At 36.8% G+C, this 25,561-nt stretch overlaps 1 protein-coding gene and 1 pseudogene across 2 annotated transcripts in view; one reads left to right on the forward strand and one right to left on the reverse strand.

Moving 5' to 3' along the window:
• The window catches only part of OPHN1 (oligophrenin 1), a 507,400-nt gene that overhangs the window by 96,039 nt on the left and 385,800 nt on the right, over positions 1-25,561 (forward strand). The window lies entirely within an intron of this gene.
• LOC107530198 (uS5 assembly chaperone PDCD2-like) overlaps positions 659-25,561 on the reverse strand; it is a 38,005-nt pseudogene continuing 13,102 nt past the window's right edge.

Raw genomic sequence — 25,561 nt, forward strand, 5'->3', positions numbered from 1 at the left:
TCTTGATGGGTCTGTCTAAAGATTCATCAGTCTTGTTTATCTTTTCAAAGATTCACCTCTTGGTTTCACTGATCTTTTCTATTTTGCATTTTTTTTTTTTAGTCTATGTGTAATTTATTTCTGCTCTGATCTTTATTATTTCCTTCCTTCTACTTACTCTGGGCTTTTCTTGTTTCCATTCTAAGTCTTTTAGTTGTAGGGTTAGATAGTTTATTAAAAGTTTTTCTTTTTTTTTTTTTGAGGTTGGCCTCTAATGCTATGAACTGCTCTCTCAGCACTCCTTTCATTGTTTCCCATTGATTTTCAATTCTTGTATGTTCATTTTCATTTGTTTCAAGAAAGTTTTTTATTTCGTCCTGGATTTCTTTGGTAACCCACTCATTGTTTAATAACATGCTATGTAGCCTCCATATGTTCAAATGTGTTTTAGTGGTTTTTTAAAAAAAATATTGTTATGATTTTAGAGAGAAAGGCAGAGGAGGAGTGAGATAGAAATATCCATGATGAGAGTCATTGATCAACTGCCTGCTGCATGCCTCCTACTGGGTATGGAGCCCGGAACCTGGGCATGTACCCTGACCAGGAATCAAACTGACAACTTCCTGGTGCACTAGACGACACCCAACTGAGCCACACTGGCCAGGGCTCGAGGTTGTCTTTAAGGTGTGTCTGTTACATCTTGCATCCAGACAAATTCCTCTGTGTAGCCAGTACCCAGGCTGCAGCTCTCAGCACAGGTGAAGACAGCCAGGACACCCCAGTCAACACTCCTGCCCAGTCTGTCCGCCTTTAGTAGTTGAGCATCTGAGGCATAACCTGGAATTCAAATATTCTCTTGGCACCACAGGGACAGTCTGGAATATCCTTCTCTTGGGGGATGTTTTCACCAGAGAACTAGATGGAGGCAAGCCCTCTGCCATACCTGAGAATCTGTTCTGGTTCCAGGGCTATTTTAGTTTTAAACTGGAAAATTCTGTCTTCCCTGGATTCATGTCTTGCCGTGAATCCAATTCTTCCTGGGGTGCTTCACCCATGCTCCCTATAATCTCCGGTTCATCTTCTTTTTCTGAAATTTCAGGTGTAATCTCATCTTCTGTTTCTATGACAATTTCAAATTCTTGAAACAGGAAGCTGTGATCTCAAACTGTATTGTCCAAATTCTCTGACTGTCTACACGCCTGCTTATATCCCGATCTCCAGTCCACAGTCTGGTGCTCCTTACTGCAGTAATGTGCCTGGTGACATCCATGGGCCTAAACAGCCGGAAACCCTGCAGAGATGAGCCCTGGACTTGAGCTGGAGGCACACAGATTCTCCCTCCTCTGGGGGAGGACACTCAGCAGGCAGCTCATGTTAGTAAGTGTCAATTTTTCTGGGTAGCTGATTTCTAAAAACTCGTAGGTCAGAGGTGTGGCAGCAGAAGAGGAACAGGCCGTGGTGGAAGGCGACGGCGCGGCTGGGCAGGGGTGCATACAGCTGCAGCACAAAGGCCAGCAGGTGCCTGCACAGCGTGCATGCCAGCTCTGTGGGCCTGGGAAGCCTGACCTGGCCCAGCCATGCCTACCGCTTGCCCACCTTGCTGGGAATTGTTGCCTGTGCAGCCGCCAGGCTGGCGCCGCCTCTGCAAAGCCCAGCTTGGCTGTGCAGGCGCGAATGGCTGCCGTGGTGCATGAGCAGGGGTCTGGTGCTGTGGGGCCTACCGGAAGGCCCCTCACTTCACTCTTATCCTTTGTGAGTCTTGTTCTGAGGTGGGTCTCTTGTATACAGCATATATTTGGGTCATGTTTTCTTATCCTCTCAGCTACCCTTTGTCTTTTGTTTGGAGCATTTAATTCATTTACATTTCAGGTTATTATTGTTAGGTACTTATCTATTGCCATTTTAATTATTTGTGCCTATGATTCTCTATTTCTATTTCTTATTACAGTAGTCCCTTTAACATTTCTTGCAATGCTGATTTGTTGGTGACAAAGTTCTTTAGCCTTTTTGTCTGGGAAGCTTTTTATTTGTCCATCTATTTTGCATGACAGCCTTGCTGGATAGAGTAGTCTTGGTTTCAGATCCTTGCTTTTCATTACCTTGAATACTTTATGCCATTCCCTTCTGACCTGTAGAGTTTCTGATGTTTCATCAGCTGACGGTCTTATGGGTGCTCCTTCATAGGTAACAGATTGCTTTTCTTTTGCTACCTTTAAGATACTATCCCTTTCTTGAATTTTTGACAATTTAATTATGATTGGGACTCTCTGTACTCATGAACTTGTGTGACTTTTTCCTCCAACTGGTTAGGGAAGTTTCTGCCATTATTTCTACAGACAGATTGTCTCCTCTTTGCTTATTCTCTTCCCCTTCTGGCATTTGTGTGATAGGTATATTGTAACATTTCTTGTTGTTCCATAGCTCCCTTAAGCTGTCCTCCTGTTTTTTAATTGTTTTTTTCTTTTTAGATCTCTGAGTGACTTTTTCTACCCTGTCTTGTAATTCACTGATCCTATCCTCAGCTTCCACTAATTTCCTGTTTATTCCTTCTAATATATTCTTTGTTTCTGCTATGTCATTGTTATTTTCCTTCATACTTTTCTTATCTTTTCTCATTATTCTCATAATCAGTATTCTGAACTCTTTATCTGATAGATTGCTTATCTCCATTTCATTTAGCTCTTCTTCTGGAGAATTTTCTTGTTCTTTAATTTTCGGCTTTTTTTATCTCCCCGTTTTGGCTGTCTATTTTTGTTTGTCTCTTTATATTAGTTACATCTTCAAGGATTCTTAGTATTTTTGGAGGGTCTCTGGTGCAGGCCAGTGTTAGATGCTGTTTGTGACTGGCCTTGAGTACCCTGTTGGGAGCTCTCAACAATCCATAGCTTGTGGTCCCCTCTGCTGGGGTTGGGTGCATTTCAGGAGGACCAAGATGCACACCAAAGTCTGCTTTTCCAAAGCCCAGGTCCAGAAGCAGATCAGGCAAAGGCTCAAAGCACCCAGAGGTCCTCTTCTGCCTGCAGGTTGATTAATCTGAGTCTCTTACTCAGCCTCAGGCTGTAGGCCACAGCAAGGTGTAAACTCCACAGCATGGCTTGGGAGGTTTTCCAATTGATAGGACAGTTGCTTTCTTTCCCCCAGGCAAAAGCTGCCTGGCTTGCAAAGGTCTGCCTGAGAAAGATGTCCTCTGCAGTATTGGGGAATGACTTAGCACAGGAATCCAGATGGCTGCCTTCTGAGCTCTGTCTCCAGAGCCTATAACCCTGTATTCTCCTCACACCACTCTAGTCAACTCTTCCTTCCCTCTGTTGGAGCACATGAAACTTTGTACATTGGCCGTTGACGTTTCTTGCATTTCCAGTAGCCTCTCCCTGGCAGACAATAACCCTGCTGCTTTTCATATCCAAAAATTATGTGGACATCTTTCTCAGTTCTGGTGCTCTAGGTTGAGCTTGGGTTTTAGGCCCAGAGTTCTCAGTGGGAACCCCGTACAGCTGAGATATCCCTCTGGACCTTCATCTCCTGCCTGTGGGAGGAGATGAGCCATCCCTTTTGTGCCTCCCTACTTCCTACCAGTCTCTAAGTGGTCTCCACTTTTGGTCCTTGATTATGAGGGTGCTCTCCACCTAGTCTTTAATTGATTATTCAGAATGTTTTTTGTATATTTTAGTTGTAATTCCAGTTTTTTCCTTGGAGAGTGTCAGTGTAGCTTCCAATCAATCATCCACCATCTTGGAAATCAACACCATACATTCTTGATTACTGTTGCTATAAAATATGTTCTGGAATCAGGCAAAATAATTCTTCTCACTTTATTCTTTTCTAAAACTGTTTTAGCTATTTTAGTCCCATTGCTCTTCCATATAAATTTTAGAATTATTTTGTCTGTCTCTCTAAAAAGTCTTGATAAGATTTTAATAGGAATTTCCTTAAACCTATAAATCAGTTTGGAGAGTTGACATCTTTACTATGGTCAGTTTCCTAATCCATGAACATGGTAAGTTTTTCCATTTATTATACCATTGATTTCTTTCATTAGCTTTCTGTTGTTTTCAGCATACAAATCTTATGTTTTGTTAAATTTTATAACTGTGCTTCTTTTTTGAGCAATTGTAAATAAAAGTTGTATATTTAATTGAAATTTCCATATATCCATTCCTAGTTCTCAGAAATACAATTGATTTTTTTATGTTGATCTTATATTGGACAACTTTGCTAAACTAACTTATTTGTCCTTTGTATTTAATCAAGATTCCAGTTTACCCTCGAACAACACAGGATTGACCTGTGAATGTCCACATAATATGCACTTTACTATAAATGTATTTTCTCTTCCTTATGATTTTTTAATACCATTTCCTTTTATTAGCTAAAAAAATAAGTGTAAATCAACTGTTTATGTTATTGGTAAGGCTTCCCATTCCCTAGTTGTCTGTTAGTTCAGTTTTTGTGGAGTCAACAGTTATGGGTGGATTTTTTTATAGTACAGGGCATCAGTGACCCTAGCACTTGCATTGTTTATTGGCCAACTGTACTTGGTGTTTTCTACATAGGCCATTACTCATTCCAAATATGAACAGCTTTGATGTGTTGAATTTTATTTTCATTTAGTTCAATAAATTTTTAATTTCTCTTGATTTCCTGTTTGACTCATAAATTATTTAAAAGTGTGTTTTTTAGTTTCCAAGTTTTGAAAAAATTTCCTGATATCTTTTTTTTATGTTATTGATTTTAAATTTCATTCTGTTGTGACCAGAGAACACTGTCTGTATAATTGCATTTATTTAAATTTTCTGAAGTTGCTTTCATGGCCCAGGATCTGGCTACAGTAGGCAGAATAATAGCTCTCCAAAGATGTTCACATCTTAATTCCTGAAATTTGTGAATAAGTTATATTATATGACAAAGGTGTATTAAGTTGCAAATGAGGTAATCTTAAATGGGCTGATCTTGAGATGGGAAGTGTATCCTGAATTATCCAAGTGTGCCCAATGTTTTCACAAGAGCCCTATAAATTGAAGAAGAGGCAGGAAAGAGAGATCCAGGTTTTGGAGTGTCAGAAAGATGACCTGATGTTGCTGACTTTGAAGTTGGAGAAATCAGGCCACAAGCCAAGGAGTATGGGTAGGTGGAAAAGGCAAGAAAAGGGAATCCCCATAGAGCCTCTAGAAGGAATGCAGGCCTGCCAACACTTTCATTCTAGCCCAGTGAGACCTATTTTTAACTTTTGACTTCCAGAATGTTAAGATGACACATTTGCATTGTTTTAAGCCATTAAATTTCTGGTAATTTTTTATGGTAGCAAATAGAAAATGAAAAAAGTAGTCTATATCAGTATATGTTTTATAGATGTTTGAAAAGAATGTGGCCTGGCCGATGTGTCTCAGTGGTTGAGCATCAACTCATGAACCAAGAAGTCACTGGTTTAATTCCTGGTCCTGTCTGGGTTGCTGGCTCAATCCCCAGTAGGGGGCATGCAGGAGGCAGCCAATAGATTTTTCTCTCTCATTGATGTTTCTCTCTCTCTATCCCTCTCCCTTCCTCTTTCTCTAAAAATCAATAAAAACATATTTTAAAAAAAGAAAAGAATGTATGTTCTGCTGATTTTAGGATATATTACATAACTGTTGATTATATCATGTAAGTCGGTGGTATTTTTTTTTTTTTATTGTTGACACTATTAAAGATATCCATTGATAGTATTTTTGAGTTCTTCTATATCATAGCTGATTTTCTGTCTAGTTCTATCAGTTGTTGAAAAAGAAGTGATTTGTCTCTTTCTTCTTAAGGTTCTATCAGTGTTTGCTTCATGTACGTTGAACATCTGTGCATACACATTTTGAAATGCTGTCTTCGTGGTGGATACTTTTATATTATGTATATGTAAGTTCTTCTCAGTCCCTGGTTATTTGCTCTGATGTATTCTTTAATTGATATTAGTTTATTCATTCCTGCTTTTATTTTTTTATGTGTTTATCCTTCTTTGTTTTTTTAACCAGTATATAAAAAGCTTTATGCACCACAATATATATTTGTGATGGTGAAGAAAATAAAAACAAACATAGAGTCTAACAATAGAAGAGTGGTTAAGTAACTATGACCCACCTAGATGTTGGTATATTATGAAGCCATTTGTAAAAAAATTATAAAAATATATAACTTTTTATAAGTTGTAATTAGAAATTTATAAATTGGATAAATTACAATATATAAAACATTTGTAATAACACTAAAGTTATCAAAATGATATTTTAATAAAGCAGAATATACACTATAATTCCTTTTACTTTAATGATAATTATAGAAAAACTTTAAAAAGAAATATCTCTAAATAGTAATATTTTTGGTTAAATTTGTTTTCACTCCTGTTTACTTTTTTGTGTTTTTCATATTTTCTCCATTCTTACTTTTTAAAAATTAATATTTGCATAGTGTATCTTTTTAAATCTATTTTTAAGGTACTTTTATATTTCAAGTGAGTTTCTTATAGATATCATATAGTTGCATTGTGGTTTTTTTTTTATTCTACTCTACCAACCTGTCTGCTCATTGCTGTACTTAGATCATTAGCATTTAATATAATTATTTGTATGTTAGGGCTTAAGTCTGTCATTTTTTTATTTGTTTTCTATTTGTTCTCTCTGTTTCTGTTTCTATGTTTTTTGTTACCTTATATTCTCTGGGTTACTTGAATTTATTTTAGCATTCCATTTTGATTTATCTTTAATATATATATTTTTAAAATATATTTTTATTGATTTCAGAAAGAGGAAGGCAGAGGGAGAGATAGAAACTTCAATGATGAGAGGGAATCATTGATCATCTGCCATCTGCACACCCCCTACTGGGGACTGTGTCTGCAACCCGGGCATGTGCCCTGCCTGGGAATTGAGCCATGACCTCCTGGCCCATAGGTTGACACTCAACCACTGAACTCACCTGCTGGGCTCTCTAATATTTTTTAGTGTAACTCTTTTAAAAAAAAAATCTAATTGTTTCAACATACCCATAACATAAAATTTGCCATCTTAACCATTTTAAGTGTACAGTTCTGTGGTATTAAGTATTTTCACATTGTTATGTAACCAATCTTGATAACTTTCATCTTGCAAAACTGAAACCTTATACCTATTGCGTAGTAACTCCCCACTTCCCCCTTCAGCCCTGGCAGCTACTATTCTATTTTGTGTTTCTATGAGTTTTACTACTCTTAATAGCTCATATAAGTGAAATCAAACATTGTCTTTTTGTGACTGGCTTATTTCACTGAGCATAAATAATCTTCCCAAAGTTCATCCTGGTTGTAGCATGTGTCAGAATTTCCTTCCTTTATAAGACTGAATTATATTCCATGGTATATATATACTACATTTACTTTAGCCATTAATGTGTTGGTGGACTCTTGGGTTACTTCCACCTTTTGGCTATTGTGTACAGATATCTCTACTTGAATATATCTCTGTATAGCTTTTAAAAGTTGTTCTCTGTATTATGTGTGTAGATATATTTTTATATATTTTCATATATACATACATGCTTGTGTAAATATAGTATATTTGTATATTTACTTTCATACTTTCTCACAGTCTATTGGTATTAACATTTTACTATTTCTAGTTTACTATTTCTAGTTTCTTTACTGCTTTTATGTCCCTTTCCTATTTCCCATTTATAATATAACATGTACGAAATTCTTCCTTTACAGCCCAGCCGGCATGGCTCAGGGGTTGAGCATCAACCTATGAACCAGAAGGTCATGGTTCTATTCCTTGCCAGGGCACATGCCTGGCTTGCAGGCTCAATCCCCAGTAGGGGGTGTGCAGGAGGCCTCTAATCAATGGCGACTCTGTCATCATTGATGTTTCTATCTTTCTCTCCCTTTCCCTACCTATCTCTGAAATCAATAAACATATTTTTTTTAAAAGAAATATTTCCTCTACATACATTGATAACTACACCAGAGGGTTTTATAAGTTTTGCTTCAACTGTCAAAAATAATTCAGAAAATTTAGAGAGGCAAATCTATTTTATTTAATCATATTTTTGCTATTACTGCTATTCTTTCTTCATGTTCAAAGATTTCTTTAAGCATTTCCTTTCTTTTATAGAACTTCCTTTACCCATTCTTTAGTGACAAAACTCTTGGTTTTATTACATCTACAAATGTCTTGATTTTGTCTTTATTCCTGAGGATATTTTCTATGGATACAGAATGCTTGGTTTACAGTTCATTTTTTTTTTTTTCAGTGCTTCCAACATGTTGTGCCACTTTCTCCTGGCCTTCATTTTTTGATGCAAAATCTTCTGTCATTAAAATTTTTCCTTTATAGGTATGGTGTCATTTTTTTCTCTCCCTGCTTTCAAGAATTTTTTCTTAGTCTTTTGTTTTTAATAGTTTGACAATGATATTTGTGAAGGGGTATCTGGTTTAGGGTTCCCTTAACTTCTTGAATCTGCAGGTTTTTGTCTGTTGCCAAATTTGCAATTTTCAGATATTATTTCTTTGAGTACTTTTTCATTGCTGCCTTTTTCTCCACTCTTTTGAGGAGTGATGTCATGAAAGTGAGATCTTTTCTCTGATCCTTTTCTCCCCCCCCCCCCCCCAGTCTACTGTTCTTTTTTTTCAGGTTGAGTATTATTTATTGTTTTGTTTCAAGTGCACTGATCCTTTCTTTTTTCCTCTCTATTTTTTTGTTTAGTCTATCCTTTGAGATTTATTTTACTTCAGTTACTGTATTTTTTACTTTGTTATTTTCTTAGTATTTTCTGTTTTTGCTGGTAGTTTCTATTTCTTTGTTGAGACTTTCTATTTATTCATTAGTTTCAAGCATGCCTATAGTTGTTTATTTTTATGATTGCTGCTCTACAATCATTGTCAGATAATTCTAGCATCTGTATCATCTCTGTGTTTCTGTTGATTGTCTTTTCTCATACAGCTGGAGACCTTCCCAGTATTAAACATTACAAATGATTTTCAATTGAAGTCTGGACATTTTAGGAATTATGATATGAGAATATGGATCTTATTTAAATCTTTGATTTTAGCAAGCTATCCTTATACCACTTCTCTGGGTAAACACATACAACCTAATTGCTCTCAGATGGGGACACAAGTGCAAGCTTCTCATTCTTTCTCTTTTGTAGCCCAGGGGTACCATCCTTTCTGTTGAGGGAGAGATAGGTATTCAGGTCCCCAGTAGGCTTCCACTTGTATCATCTTTTCTGGGAGAGGCAGGAGTGCCTCAGTACTGCTTCTTATGTGCCTCCATTGTGGGGATGGGATGGCTTGTTATTACTGAGTGATTGTGGAAGTCCAATCTTGGATTTCCATTAGGCCTCCTCCACAGCATGCTAGCGGAAAGGCACATTACTGCTGGCTGGGAGTAAAAAATCAGGTACTCTCTAATCTGCAGTGACACAATGGGGGAGTAGGTGGCTTGTTACTAACTTGCAGAGATGAACACCCCACTTGGTCTTCTCTGACACCACTGTAGTGATATGATGGAGGTTGGGGCACCACATTACAGGCCCCAATTTGGCCTTTGTTGGCAGGGTGGGTGAGAGTTTTTTCTGTTGTATTTCTTGTTACAGAGTAGGTGTTGTCTAAAGGTTTTCTGTCTTAGTAGGCTGCTTCTTTTCTTGCCCTTGGGGTAAAGAGAACAGGCTTTACCTGGCCCATTTTTTATCTGTATCCTTTGTTATTTCCAGATTGTTGGCTTTTTCAGCATTCAGCCTGGGCTATATGAAGCCAAAATGTAATTCAGGGAATTCATGTCAGTGTCTTTTGTTCAAGGTGATAGAATTTCTATCAGGGTTTCTTGTTCTAGTCTTGTCTCTTTTGTTTTAAGTACATTTTTTCCAGCTGTTTTATCTCTGTGTTGTACTCTGGGTGATTTCCTCAGATCTGTTTCCCAATTTACTATTAGTAAGTTGATAGTTTTTTCTCTCTAAACACTTTAAAGCTGATTTTACTTTTTCTCTTCACTTTTTAGTTTTATGTATGTTTCATGTGTAATGTCTATGGTTTTTAACTTAGTGGAGAATTGGGAAAAGTATATCTACTTTCACTTTCTTGAAACAAAAATCCCTTTTTTTTCTTAAATTCTCTGAAACAGCTTATAAAACATTTGGATTATTTCATTCTTCAAGATTTGCTAACAGTTCAAGCAGTAAAACTGCTTGAACTTTGTGCCTTTGTTACAGGGGAAATGGTGTAAGTTCCAGTGGGGAGTTTGTAGTTTATATCACAAAGTTAGTGGTTGTCCATTCAGATTTCCTGGGTTTCTTTTTTGTTGTTGTTAGTTTAGTTAATTATGATGAATTTTCCTATCCTTGGAAATGATTTAACTCAACATTTATTGAAGTGGAGTTCTTTTTTTTATTTTTCAATATTGTTTTAGAATTTATAAAAATAAAGTATTTAGCCCCTTTTTTTCTGACTTATTCCTACTTTATATTTTTACTGATAATGGTCTCTCCTAGTGTAAATAATTCTCTGAACTATTTCAAATAATTGCTCCTTTTACTAATTTTTAAATTATTTGCTTAATTGTTATAGAATTCTCTCATGATTTTAAAATCTCTCCTGTATTTGTAGTTATGTCCCCTTTCATCCCTAATCAATTTTGGGCCATTTGTTTTTTGCTTGATCAGACTTGCTAGATGTTTGCCTATATTTTTAGTTTTTTCAAAAAACTACTTTTGCCCTGGCCAGGTAGCTCAGTTGTTTAGAGCATTTTCCCAATACACCAAGGTGGCGAGTTCAGTCTCTGGTCAGGGCACATACAAGAATCAACAAATGAATGCATAAATAAGTGGAACAACAACTCTCTCCACCCCCTCTCAAATCAATAGAAAAAAACAATAAAGTAAAATTTTTAAAAATCTACTTTTTATTTTGTTGCTCCTTCATATCTTTTTTTTTCATTATTTTCTGCTTCTATACTTATTATTTAATTTATTCTACATTTTTGTAGACTATTTTCTTTTTCTAGCTTTTAAAATTGATGCCAGTCTTTTAACTTATATTTGTTTTCTAATACATCCATTTAAGGAAGAAATGTCTCATAAGAAACAATTTAGCTACATACTGAAACTTTTGATATGTTGTGTTTTTGTCATTTATTGTATTTTCAATTTTTAAAATAAATTCTTCTTTAACCTGTGAATTATTTTATGTCTGGCTTATTTCACTTAATATGTTTACATGGTTTATCAATTCTGTAGCATGTATCATAATTTCATGTGTGTTGTCAGGAATAATTATGTTACTTAAAAGGTTTTTTACGTCAATCAAGTGCACACATGTATTAACACCATGGAGAGTTGTATAAAAGTGAGAGATTTATTATACTCACCAGATCTATAATAGGGGGGCACTGCCCTGCATGAAGGAGACCCTATGGGAGGAGCTCAAAGGAAATGCAAATGGGGAGGAACCTTAGCACAAGAGGGAGAGAACAAAGGGAGAATTAGTGAGAGAGAATGAATTGGAAAGAGAGAGGTGGGAGGAGGAGGAGGACGAGGAGCAGGGAAGAGAGGGGGAGAGGAAGAGGAAGACGAATAGAGAAGAGAAGAGGAGGAAAGAAAAAAGAGAGAAGAAAGAAGAGAGGAAAGAACCCATGGGCAGGTGCCTTTATTGGTGTCAGGGTTGAGTATACAAGCAAAAGGCATGAGGGAACTTCATTGGTGTGTTTGAATGCTACCAGGTCACAGTCAGGGGAGGGTAAGAAGAGAAACTTGTGGCTGGGACCAGCTTTATCACACTGGGGCACAATGTCACCGGGGCAGAGGGTTTACAGACTTTCTGGGGATGTTGAGGCAGCTGGAAAATAGGAAATATTAAAAATTTATAGCCTGGCCCATATGGCTCACTGGTTGAGTGCCAACCCATGAGCCAAGAGGTCACTGGTGCAATTTCCAGTCAGGGCACATGCCTGGATTGTGGGCTTGATCCCTAGTAAGGGGTGTACAGGAGGCAGCCAATTGATGATGTTTCTCTCTCATTGATGTTTCTATCTCTCTATTCCTCTCCCTAAAAATCAATAATTAAAAAAAATTATAGTACATATTCCTTTGAATTTAATGTAATTGATTATTTTCATTACTTTTTAAGGCTACATAATATTCCTTTTGTTTATTATCTGTTTATAGACATTTGTGTTGTTTCCACCGTTTGGCTTATGTGAATAAGGCTGAAATATACACACACACACATACACACACATATATATACATATATATACATATATATATGTATATATATGTATAAATTATATATATATAATTTATGTATTTGACTGAAGCTTTTAATATTTTTGAGTATATACCTAGAAATGGAATTGCTGGATCATATGTTAATTATCAGTTTTAATTTGTAAGGTACTGCCAAATCATTTCCCACAGTGCTACATCTTTCACATTCCCACCACCAATGCATAAGTGTTCCAATTTCTCTATAGACTCACCAACACTTGTTATTGTCTATGTTTTTGTTAATAGTTATCGTAATGAGTGTGAAGTATTATCTCATTGTGGTTTTCATTTGCATTTCCCTAATGGCAGATGATAAACAATTTTTCATGTGCTTTTGTTTGTTTGTTTGTTTTTGACTTTTTTATTTTTGTTTAAAATATTACAGATGTCTCTTTTTCTTCCCAATGACCCATTCCACCCTGTCCCATCCCCCTCCCCAGTTCCTCTCCCCACCATTGTCTCTGTCCTTGGGTTGTGCATATATGCATATAAATTCTTTGGTTAATCTCTACTCCTCTACCCACCGACCCTCCTCCATCCCTCTGACATTAGTCAGTCTGATCTATGCTTCCATGTCATTGAATCTGTTCTGTTCATAAGTTTATTAAGTTCTTTAGATTCCACATATAAGTGAGATCATGTGATGTTTGTCTTTCTCTGCCTGGCTTATTTCACTTAGCATAATATTCTCCAGGTCCATTGATACTGTCCCAGATGGTACAAGATCTTTCCTCTATACAGCTGCGTAGTATTCCATGTGTGTAAATGTCCCACAGCTTTTTTATCCACTCATCTACTGATGGGCACTTGGGCTGTTTCCAGATCTTAGCTATCGTAAATTGTATCGCTATCAACATAAGGGTGCATATATTCTTTCTGATTAGTATTTCAGGATTCTTAAGATATATTCCTAGAAGTGGGATCACTGGGTCAAAAGGCAGCTCCATTTGTAATTTTTTGAGGAATCTCCATACTGTTTTCCATAGTGGTTGCACCAGTCTGCATTCCCACCAGCAGTGTCCTAGGGTTCCCCTTTCTCCACACCCTCGCCAGCACATGTTGTTTGTTGATTTGTTGATGTTAGCCATTCTGACAGGTGTGAAGTGATACATCATTGTGGTTTTAATTTGCATCTCTCTGATGATTAGCGACGTTGAGCATTTTCTCATGTGTCTCTTAGCCATCTGTATGTCCTCTTTGGAGAAGTGTCTATTCAGATCCTTTGCCCTTTTTTTAATTGGGTTTGTCTTCCTCTTTCTGAATAGTATGAGTTCTTTTTTTTTTTAAATATATCTTTATTGATTTCAGAGAGAGGAAAGGAGAGGGAGAGAGAGAGAGAGAAACATCAATGATGAGAGAGTCATTGATCAAGCCCACAACCCGGGCATGTGCCCTGACGGGGAATCGAACCCCGATCGCCTGGATCCTAGGTCAACACTCAACCCCTGAGCCACACCCAGCCGGGCAGTATGAATTCTTTGTATACTTTGGAAATTTGCCCCTTATCAGCTACATCCTTGGCAAATGTTTTCCCAGACTGTGGTTTTTTTTTTTTTTTTTTTTTTTTGTATTTTGAGGCTGTTTCCTTTTGCTGTGCAGAAGCTTTTTAGTTTGATGTAGTCCTATATGTTTATTTTTTTCTTTTGTTTCCTTACCCTAGGATACGTTTCAGTGAAAATTCCACTACGTGGGTTGTCTGTGACTTTACTGCCTATGTTTTCTTCGAGGATTTTTATGGTTTCACAACTTACATATAAGTCTTTTATCCATTTTGAGTTTACTTTTGTGTAGGGTGAAAGTTGGTGGTCTAGTTTCATTTTTTTGCATGTATCTGTCCAATTTTCCCAGCACCACTTATTGAAGAGACTGTCTTTACTCTATTGTATGCTATTGCCTCTTCTGTCAAATATTAACTGACCATAATGGCGTGGGTCTATTTCTGGTGTCTCTGTTCTTTCCCATTGAACTATATGTCTGTTGTTGTACCAATACCGGGCTGTTTTGATTACAATGGCTTTGTAGTACAGTTTGATGCCCAGGAAAGTGATTCCTCCAACTCTGTTCTTTTTTCTGAAGATGGCTGCAGCTATTCAGGGTCTTTTTTGGTTCCATATAAATTTTTTAAATGTTTGTTCTATATCCCTGAAATATGCTGTTGGTATTTTAATAGGAATTGCATTGAATTTATAAATTGCTTTGAGTAATATGGACATTTTAATGATATTGATTCTTCTAATCCATGAGCATGGTATATTCTTCCACTTGTTTATATCTTCCTCTAATTCTTTTTTCAATGTCCAGTAATTTTCTGAGTACAGGTCTTTTACATCCTTGGTTAAGTTTATACCTAGGTATCTTATTTTGTTAGTTGCAATGGTAAATAGCATTGCTTTTTTAGTTTCTCTCTCTGAAAGTTCATTGTTGGTTTATAAGAATGCCATTGATTTCCGGATGTTGATTTTGTATCCAGCTACGTTGCCATTTTTGTTTATCAAATCTAGTAGTACTTTGATGGAGTCTTTAGGGCTTTCTATGTACAATATCATGTCATATGCAAATAATGACAGTTTTACTTCCCCTTTTGCAATTTGGATACCTTTTATGTTTTCTTCCTGTCTCATGGCTGTTGTAAGGACTACCAGTATTATGTTGAATAAGTGGTGAAAAATCGATACCCCCCCCCCCGTCTTGTTCCTCTCTTTAAGGCAAATGGTTTTAGTTTTTGACCATTGAGTATGATGTTGGCTGTAGGTTTGTGCTCTATGGCCTTTATTGTGTTGAGGGATCAATGGCATGATCCCTCTGTTTCCACATTTTTGGGAGTTTTTATCAGAAATGGGTGCTGGGTTTTGTGAATGCTTTTTCTGCATCTATTGATATGATCCTATGATTTCTGTTTTTCATTTTGTTTATGCGATGTATCACATTTATTGATTTGCAGATGTTATACCAGCCTTGCATCCTTGGAATAAATCCTACTTGGTCATGGTGTATCACCTTTTTAATGTATTGCTGGATCATGTTTGCTAGTATTTTAGTGAGGATTTTAGCATCTATGTTCACCAGGGATATAGACCTGTAATTTTCTTTCTTTGTAGTGTCTTTACCTGTTTTGGGGATTAGTATGATGCAGGCCCCGTAAAAAGTGTTTGGGAGTTTCCCCTCTCTTGAATTTTCTGGAATAGTTTGAATAGAATAGGTGTTAATTGTTCTTTGAATGTTTGGTAAAACTCGCCTGTAAATCCATCTGGTCCAAGATTTTTCTTTCCTGGAAGTTTTTAGATTACTGCTTTAATTTTATTAGTTGTTACCTGTCTATTCAGGTGTTCTGCCTCTTCCTGATTCAGCTTTGGAAGGTTGTATGCTTCTACGAATTCATCCATTTCACCCATGTTGTCCAATTTGTTGGCATGTAATTGCTGATAGTATTTTGTTACAATCCTTTGTATTTCTGTTGGGTCGGTTGTTATATCTCCTCTTTCATTTCTGATTTTATTTACTTGTGTCCTCTCTCTTTGTTTTTTAGTAAGTCTGGGTAAAGGTTCATCAATCTTATTAATCTTTTTAAAGAACCAGCTCTTGGTTTCATTGATTTTTTATATTCTTTTTTAGTCTCTTTGTCATTAATTTCTGCTGTGATTTTATTTTCTTCCTTCTATTTCCTTGAGGCTTTTCTTGCTGTTCTCATTCTAGTTCTTTTAGTTGTGTGAGGTGGTTCATTAGATCTTTTTCTTGTTTCTTGAGATAGGCCTGTAATGCTATGAATTTTCCTCTTATGACTACTTTCGATGTGTCCCATAGATTTGGGGTTGTTGTCTGTTCATTTTCATTTTTTTCTGTGAAGTGTTTGATTTCTTCCTTGATCTCATTGGTAACCCATTCATTGTTTAATAGCATGCTATTTAGCTTTCATGTGTTTGAGTATTTTTGAGTTTTTTCATAGTGGTTAATTTCTAGTTTCATGGCATTGTGATCTGAGAAGATGCTTGGTATGATTTTAATAGTCTTGTATTTGTAGAGACTACCTTTGTGCCCTAACATGTGATCTATTTTTGAGAATGTTCCATGTGCACTTGAGAAGAATGTGTACTCTGCTGCTTTGGGATGAAATGTTCTGTAAATGTCAATTAAATCCATTAGGTTTAGTGAGTCATTTAAGGTCTGTGTTTCCCTGTTGATTTTTTGTCTTTATGATCTGTCCAATGCTGACAGTGTGGTGTTAAAATCCCCCATTATGATTGTGTTGCTGTCAATCTCCCACTTAAAGTCCACCAAGTGATTTTGTATATATTTAGTTGCTCCTATATTGGGTGCATAAATGTTTATAAGGGTTATTTCCTCTTGTTGGATTGATCCCTTTAGTACTATGTAGTGACTGCGTTTGTCTCTTGTTATAGTCTTTATTTTGAAGTCTATTTTGTGAGAAATAAGAATTGCTACTCCAGCTTTCTTTTCCTTTCCTTTTGCATGGAATATTTTATTCCATCCCTTAACTTTTAGGCTTTGTGAGTCTCTTGCTCTCCGGGGGGATCTCTTGTAGATAGCATATATTTGGGTCAGGTTTTCTTATCCATTCAGCTACTCTGTGTCTCTTGATTAGGCCATTTATTCCATTTAGATTTAAGGTTACTATTGACATATACTTATTTAATGCCATTTTCCCCCTTTATGCTGATGTACCTTTTTCTCACTATTCTTTCTTTTTCTTACAGCAGTCCTTTTAGCATTTCCTGCAATGCTGGTTTGGTGGTACTGAGCTCATTTAGCCTTTTTTTGTTTGTTTGTTTGGGAAGCTCTTTATTTCACCTTCAATTTTAAATGATAGCCTTGCTCAATAAAACAATTTTGGTTGCTTGTTCTTCCCTTTCATTACTTGGAGAACTTCATGCCACACCCTTCTGGCCTGAAGAGTTTCTGTTGCTAAATCAGCTGTCAGCCTTAAGGGGGTTCCCTTGTAGGTCACTACTTGTCTCTTTCTTGCAGCCCTTAATGTTTTCTCTTTCTCCTTGCCATTTGCCATTTTAATTATGATGTATCTTGGAGTGGGTCTCTTTTGGTCCCTTTTGTTAGACCCCTCTGTGGCTCTTGGAGTTGTGTGGCTTTCTCCCTCACCAGTCTAGAGAAGTTTTGTATAATTATTTCCTCTACTAAGGGGCATCTTTCAAAATATCTTGACAGTCACAATAAAAACTACCCACATGAAAATAGGACTGGGAGAGTGAAGGGAGAACACAAATTCTAGAGATACAAAAGAGCTTAAAAAAAAGAAAGAAAGAAAAAGAAAGCTTAGAGAGAGAATTATATTGTTAATAGTGATGAAAATTTGAAAATAATAATAACTAACTAAAATGTAAATAATAGAGAAGCTACTGGGAGATAAGAGAGGCAGAGAAAAGATTCTGAATAAGGGCCAGCAAACAATTAAGGGGGAGAATAAGAATAGGATAATATTGGAAAATGAAAAACTAAAAATACTTTAAACAGAATAAGAGAAACTAACAATCGAACAGAAAGACAGGAAGACTAAGGGAGGAACACGAAAGAAAAAAAGGAAGAAAATAAAAGTTATGCCAATGGATTGAGAATAGAGAGATAAAGCCTGGGTAGGGTGGGAGTTCAATAAGAGATTTGATGTGAAGTATTAGAAGTGCAGTATACTTGTTGGTTATAATGATAATGTCCCAGCAATTAAACAGGAATATCAAGAAAGTCTTGATACTAGAAGCAAAATTAAAACAAAACAATGTAAATAAACAAAACAAAACAAAGAAATGATACAAGGTAAGCCAAACAAAATTCTTTAAAAAAATAAAATAAGGAAAAATCTTAATTAAAATTTTTTTTAAATTAAAAAAAATTATAAAATTTAAAAAGAAAAAAAAAAAACCCAAATAATTTGTTTTCCCTTTTTCTTCTTCCTAAGGGAAAAAGAGAAAAACCAAACAAACAATCAATAAAAACAATCAGGTGAGTTTCTTCTGGGCAGCTTATATTGTCTTTGGCTCACTGTTTTGTGTGCTGATTTCCTTTCTCCTGGGAGATACTTGTGTATCAGCCAATGTGAGGAGCTGTCTAGGTTTGGCTCTGGTGTCCTTAGGTAGTTGGTTAATCTGAGGTTCTCCGTGGACCGCCTCCTTTTGGCAGCTATTTTGCAACTTTGTTGTTGTCTGGTCTAACTCCAAAGTCTTCTGTAGAGTTTTTAGGGTGCAGGATAGCTAGTGTAGCTCAGGGTATTACTCCCCTTATTTAGAGGTTTTGCTGTCAGACACTCACTGTGAGGGAGTTAGTCTCCACTCCACCGTGAGCTCTTCTGTTTCTACCCTATCCTCTAATTATAGTTCCCCATGCACTAGCCTGTTGCAGTTTCAGATTGATTTTCACCTGCTGGCTTTTCTGTATAGGCTGTTTCAGCAGCCTGGGCTCAGTGGGTTCAATTAAACAATATTTCAGTGAGCTCTTGGCCTCCCCAGCCCTCAGCAGGGGTTTTCAGTTTTTCCTTCATTTCCCAAACAATAGTCCCTGAGATTCTTATTTTTGTAATATCCTCCTGTGAGCTGTTCTCCCTTCCCCCTCAGGACTGTGCCCTGCTTTGAGTTTCTAGGGCTCCTGAGATCTGAACCAGCCCCTTTCCTGTTGAGTGTGGTGCTCCTGGCTGCAGGAGAGGCAGGAAAGCTCTGCCCCTCTCTTCCTAGGTCTAGTTGGCTGGTTTCACCAGGCATGCCCCTCAAACAGTCGACTGTGCAGACCGAAATCCTAGCTTCAGCTGGTCTGTCCGCTCCATTGTATGCTGGGAAGGTGGGAGCCAGCTCCAGGATCAAAAACTAAAAAATGCACAAAGCTACACATAAGCATAGAGTCCACTCTGCAAGTGCCCGCTGCCTGTGTGCCAAGGCACCCAGTGGGAGGGGACCCAAAGTCAGCTCCATGTTTCTCCTCTGCACTGCTGGTCTCAGTAAAGCTGGGATGGCACCCTTTAGGGCTGGCCCAAAATCCCAGACTCTCCCCACTGGGAGCTCAGGGTGGGAGGGCTCTCCTCCTCTTCCCTGCACCATGCAGATTCAATGCTTTCTGGGGCTCAACACAATGCCTTACAGGGAGGCAGAGGGTTCCTGTGTGTGGCTGCTCAGTTTTAACCTCTGGTCCTTTAGTACTCGAGTTCCATACGCTTTGGGACAGTCTTTCCTGTGGTCAACACCCTGAGTATTAGAAGCTGGTCATGGCCACCATTAGAAGCTTTGTTTCACTAGGAAGGCCCCATCCTCTTCTCGAGGGCACGCAGCTCCCCTGGGTCCCTCTGCCCTCTACACAGGGCACTTCTTCCCCTCTCCTCTGCTCCTGTCTGAGATCCCCACTTTTAGATGCTGGTCCACACTCCCGAGGGGAGGGAGCTTTGCAGACTCCAAGCCTCTGGGCTTGGAGCCCAGCACAGGCTTCAGGGGGGACTCCCTCTTTCTATGCCCCCCTCTCTTACTGGACTTTATGATGTTTCTTTAGTGCTCCCTACTCGCACTATGTTCACTCAGGTATGTTTCTCTGTTTTTTCCAAGCTGGCTATGTAGTATTTTAGGAGTAAATTGAGCCTGTGGCTAGGAGTGGGGCGCTCCACTGCTTCTCACAGTGCCGCCATCTTTCCTCCTTCTCATATGCTTTTTGACTATTGTGTGTCTTCTTTAGAGAAATCCTTTGTCCATTTTTGACTTGGGTTGTTATTTTGTGTTGAGTTTGGGAGTACCTTAACTCTTCTGGATACTAATCCCTTATCAGATATATGATTAGCAGGTATTTTTTCCCATTCTGTGGGCTGTTTTTTCATCGTCATGTTAGTGCCCTTTGATGCACAAAATTTAAAATTTTGAAGTCTAGTTTATCTATATTTCCTTTTATAGCCTAAAATTATGATGATATACCTAAGAATTCCTGGTCAAATTCAATGTCATGAAGATTTCCTCTCTGTTTTCTTCTAAGCGTTTCATATTTTTGTCTTATATCTTAGGGCTTTAATCTATTTTAAGATAATTTTTCTATATGGCATAAAGGGTCCAACTTCATTTTTATACCTGTGGATATATAGTTTTCTCAGGGCCATTTGTTGCAGAGACCTTTCCACACTCAGTAGTTTTAGCACTGTTATTGAATATCAGTTGACCCTCTGCGCTAAGGTTCATTTCTGGGTCCTCTATTCTGTTCCATTGGTCTAAATGTCTGTCCTTCCAGTACCACACTATTTTGATTACTATTCCTTTGTTGCAAGTTTTGAAATCACAAATTGTGAGTCATACAACTTTGTCCTTTTTAAAGATTATTTTGGCTATTCAGATTCCCTTGAGATTTCTTTTTTTTTTTTTTCAGAATGTGTTTTTCTATAAAACATCATTGGGGTTTTAATAGGGATCGCCTTAAATCTGTAATTCACTTTATTATTTTATTATTTTTAAATATATTTTTATTGATTTTTAGAGAGAGAAGGGAGAGGGAGAGGGAGAGGGAGAAACATTGATGTGAGAACATAACGTTGATCACCTGCTTCCTACACGCCCTCTACTGGGGACTGAGCCCTCAAGCAACCTGGGCATGTGCCCTGACTGAGAATTGAACCTGCAGCATGCCAGGGCTCTGTAGGTCACTTTACATAGTATTGTCATCCTAACAATATTAAGTCTTTCAGTCCATGAACACTGATGTCATTCCATTTGTTTATGTATTTTTAAATTTCTTTCATCAGCGTTTTGTAGTTTTTGGTGTACATGTCTTTTGCCTTTTTGGTGAAATTTATTCTGAAGTATTTTATTCTTTTTAGTGTTATGAATGCAGTTGTTTTCATCATGCACTTTTCAAATTGTTCATTATTAGTGTATAGAAATCCAACTGTTTTTTGTGTGTTGATTTAGAATTCTGTGACGTTTCTGTGTTTATTAGCTCTAATAGTGTTTTTGTGAATACTTAGGATTTTATACATATAAAATGATATCACCTGAAAACAGATCATTTTACTTCTTCCTTTCCAATTTGATTGACTTTTATTTACTTTTCTTGCTTCATTGCTTGGCTAGATTATTCAATCAGTGATCAAAAACCTCCCAACAAAGAATAGCTGAACATGATGGTTTTACTACTTAATTTTACCAACATTGAAAGAATTAACACTAGTCCTCAAGAGAGGGGAGCACTTCCTAACTAATTGTATGAAAGCAGCATTACTCAGATACCAAAGCCAGAAAAAAACAGTGCAAGAAAGGAAACTATAGACAAACATCCTTTATGGATAGCAATGCAAAAATTCTCAACAAAATAATAGCAAACTGCTCAGCTGGCGAGCTCAGCTGTTGAGATCAACCTATGATACTGGAGATCGAGGTTTGATTCCTGTTCAGAGCACATGCCCAGGTTTCGGGCTCGATCCTTAGCAGGGGGCGTGCAGAAGGCACCTGATCAAGTACTCTCTCTCATCATTGATGTTTCTATATCTCTCTTTTCTCTCCCTTCCTCTCTCTGAAATCAATAAAAAAACAAGAACATATAAAAAAAAAAGCAAACTGAATCAAGCAACATATTAAAAGGAATAAATTCCATCACTGTGTGTCTCCAGAATGCAAAAAGGGTTCAATCTCACTCATATGTGGAATATAATGAACATAATAAACTGATGAACAAATTTGATAGAGATATAGAACCATGGAGCAGTCAGACAAATTTCAGAGGGAAAGCGTTGATAGGGAATGAAGGGGGAAAGATTAATCAAAGAACTCAGATGCATATATGCATGACCTATGGACACAAAGAATAGTGTGGAGAAGGCCTGGGGGGGAAAGCGGTGGATGTTGGGTGGAGGGGATCAATGGGGGGGGGGAAAGAGGGACATCTGTTATACTTTCAACAGTGAAGATAAATTTTAAAAAATAAAATAAATTGAGAGAAAAAAATGCATAACCCATGTACACAGACAAAATTATGGGGAAGGCCTGAGGGTGGGGCGGATGTGGTGTGGAAGGGATAAAAAAATTGATAAAATTTAAAACTTTTTCATGATAAAAAAAAATAGTCAATAAAATTAGAAGATAGCTTCCTGAACATGATAAAGGCCACATATTAAAAACCCACAGCTAACATCATACCCAATGGTAAGAATCTAAAATCTTTTCCCCAAAGGTCAAGAATAAAGCAAGGATTCTCACTTTTGCCACCTCTACTTAACATAGCTTTCCAAGTTCTAGTGATTCGAGCTGGTGTGCAATTGTTCATAGTATTTTCTTATAATCGTTTTTATTTCTGTAAAGTTGCTAGTAATGTTCCCACTTTCATTTCTGACTTTAGTAGTTTGAGTCTTCTCTATTTTTTCTTATTCAATCTAGTAAAGGCTTGATAATTTTGTCAATTTTTTGGAAGAATCAACTTTTGTTGTTATTAACTTTCTATATTGTTTTTCTGCTCTTTATTTCCTTCATTCAGCTTTCTTTGGGTTTAGGTTTCTTTTCTTTCTCTGGTTCCTTAATGTGTAAAGTTAGATTACTGATTTGAGGTATTTCTTCATTTTTAATGTAATCACTTATAGTTATAAATTTTCCTGTTAACACTGCTTTCTCTGCATACCATGTATTTTGTGTTTTTGTTTTCATTTGTGTGAAGATATTTTCTAATTTACTTTGTGATTTCTTATTTGACTCATTGGTTGTTTGAGAGTGTACTTTTTAATTTCCACACATTTGTGAATTTTTCAGTTCTATTATTAATTTCTAGTTTCACTCCATTTTGATAAGCAAAGATCTTTTTTATGATTTCAACCTTTTAAAACTTATTAAAATTTGTTTTGTGCCTAACCCAGTGTGTATTCAGGAGAATGTTCAGTGTACACTTCACAAAATATACATTCTGTTGTGGTGTAGAGTCTTCTTTATATAGCACTTATGTCCAATTGGTTTATAGTGTTTTTAAGTACTCTGTTGTTTACTGATCTTATGTTTGGTTCTCTACATTATTGGAAATATCATTGCAGAACTGTCCATTTCTCCCTTTAATCCTGCCAAATTTTGTTTATATATTTTAGGGATATGACATTTGCTGCATATATGTTCATAAATGTATATGTTCTTGGTATATTGACCCTCTTATTAACATATAATGTCCTTTGTTTTTATTTTATAATTCTCATCTCTTTAACATTCTTATTTTATTCAAATATTGTTTTCGTGAATCCATTTAGTTCTTATTCCATGTTTTTCCTTAGCTTTTTGAGCATATTTTAGACAACTGTTATAAGTCTTTGTCTACTAAGTTCAGTGTCTGTTGGTTTCTGTCAATTATTTTATTTCGTTTTGTTTTTTTGTTTTTTAATTGTTTGATTTTTAATATAACAGCTTTATGAAATGTAATTCACATAACATTCAATATTTTAAAGATATATAATCCAGTGCGGTTTAGTACAATTAAAGAGTTGTCAAACAGCACAACTATATAATTTTAAAACATTTTCATCACCACAGAAAGAAATCCCTTATCCATTAGCAATCATTCCCATTCCTCCATTTTCCCTTCTCACAATACTCTAATACTCCAGAGAGCCACTAATCCACTTTCTGTCTCTGGGTTCTGGTTCTATGGATTTGTGTATTCTGGACACTTCACATAAATGGAATCATGTAACATGTGGCCTTTTGTGACTGATTTCTTTCTCTTAGCACAATGTTACAAGGTGCATCCCCATGCTGTAATATGCATCAATACTTCATTTTTATTGCCAAATATATTGCAGTATAAGGATATACCACATTTGTTTATCCATTCATTAGTTGATAGATATTACTAAATATCTAAAAGTAGTGTTATGAATATTAGTGCACAATTATTTGTGTGAACATATGATTTCAATTCTTTTGAGTAGATTCCTAGGAGTGGAACTTCTGGTTGTATGCTAACTTTTATTTTTTAAATTTAATTTTTGTTTAAAATATTACAGATGTCCCTTTTTCTCCCCAATGACCCGTTCCACCCCATCCCAACCCACTCCCCAGTCCCTCTCCCCACCATTGTCCGTGACCTTGGGTTGTGCATATACACATATACGTTCTTTGGTTACTCTCTCCCCCTTCACCCACCCACCTTCCTCCAACCCTCTGACATTCGTCAGTCTGAACTATGCTTCCATGTCATTGAATCTCTTCTGTTCATCACATTATTAAGTTCTTTAGATTCCATGTATAAGTGAAATCATGTGATGTTTGTCTTTCTCTGCCTGGCTTATTTCACTTAGCATAATTTTATCCAGGTCGATCCATACTGTCCCAAAGGATACAAGATTCTTCCTCTTTACAGCTGCATAGTATTCCATGGTGTATATGTCCCACAGCTTTTATATCCACTCATCTACTGATGGGCATTTGGGCTGTTTCGAGATCTTAGCTATTGTAAACTGTGCTGCTATGAACATTGGGGTATATATATTCTTTCTGATTAGTGTTTCAGAATTCTTAGGATACATTCCTAGGAGTGGAATCACTGGTTCAAAAGGCAGCTCCATTTTTCATTTTTTAAGGAAACTCCATACTGTTCCCCATAGTGGTTGCACCAGTCTGCATTCCCACCAGCAGTGTCCTAGGGTTCCCCTTTCTCCACATCCTCTCCAGCACATGTCATTTGTTGATTTGTTGATGGCAGCCATTCTTACAGGTGTGAAGTGATACCTCATTGTAGTTTTAATTTGCATCTCTCTGATGATTAGCAAAGTTGAGCATTTTCTTATGTGTCTCTTAGCCATCTGTATGTCCTCTTTGGAGAAGTGTCTATTCAGGTCCATTACCCATTTCTTAATTGGGTTTTTTTGTCTTCCTCTTCCTGAGTAATATGAGTTCTTTGTACACTTTGGAAATTAGCTCCTTATCAGATACATCCTTGGGAAATCTGTTTTCCCAGACCGTTGGGTTCCTTTGTATTTTGAGTCTGTTTTCTTTTGCTGTGCAGAAGCTTTTTAGTTTTATGTAGTCCCATATGTTTATTTTTTGTCTGTTTCCCTTACTCTAGGAGATGTATCAGTGAAAATTCCAATATGTGTGATGTCTGTGACTTTACTGCCTATGTTTTCTTCCAGGATTTTTATGATTTCGTGACTTACATTTAAGTATTTTATCCATTTTGAGTTTATTTTTGTATATGATGAAAGTTGGTGGTCTAGTTTCATATTTTTACATGTATGTGTCCAGTTTTCCCAGCAACACTTATTAAAGAGACTGTCTTTACTCCATTGGATAATCTTGCCTCCTCTGTCAAATATTAACTGACCATAATGGCATGGGTCTATTTCTGTGGTCTCTATTCCTTTCCAATGATCTATATGCCT

This window comes from Miniopterus natalensis, chromosome X (genome assembly GCF_054644295.1).
Source record: "Miniopterus natalensis isolate mMinNat1 chromosome X, mMinNat1.hap1, whole genome shotgun sequence".
NCBI classification, from domain to species: Eukaryota; Metazoa; Chordata; class Mammalia; order Chiroptera; family Miniopteridae; genus Miniopterus; species Miniopterus natalensis.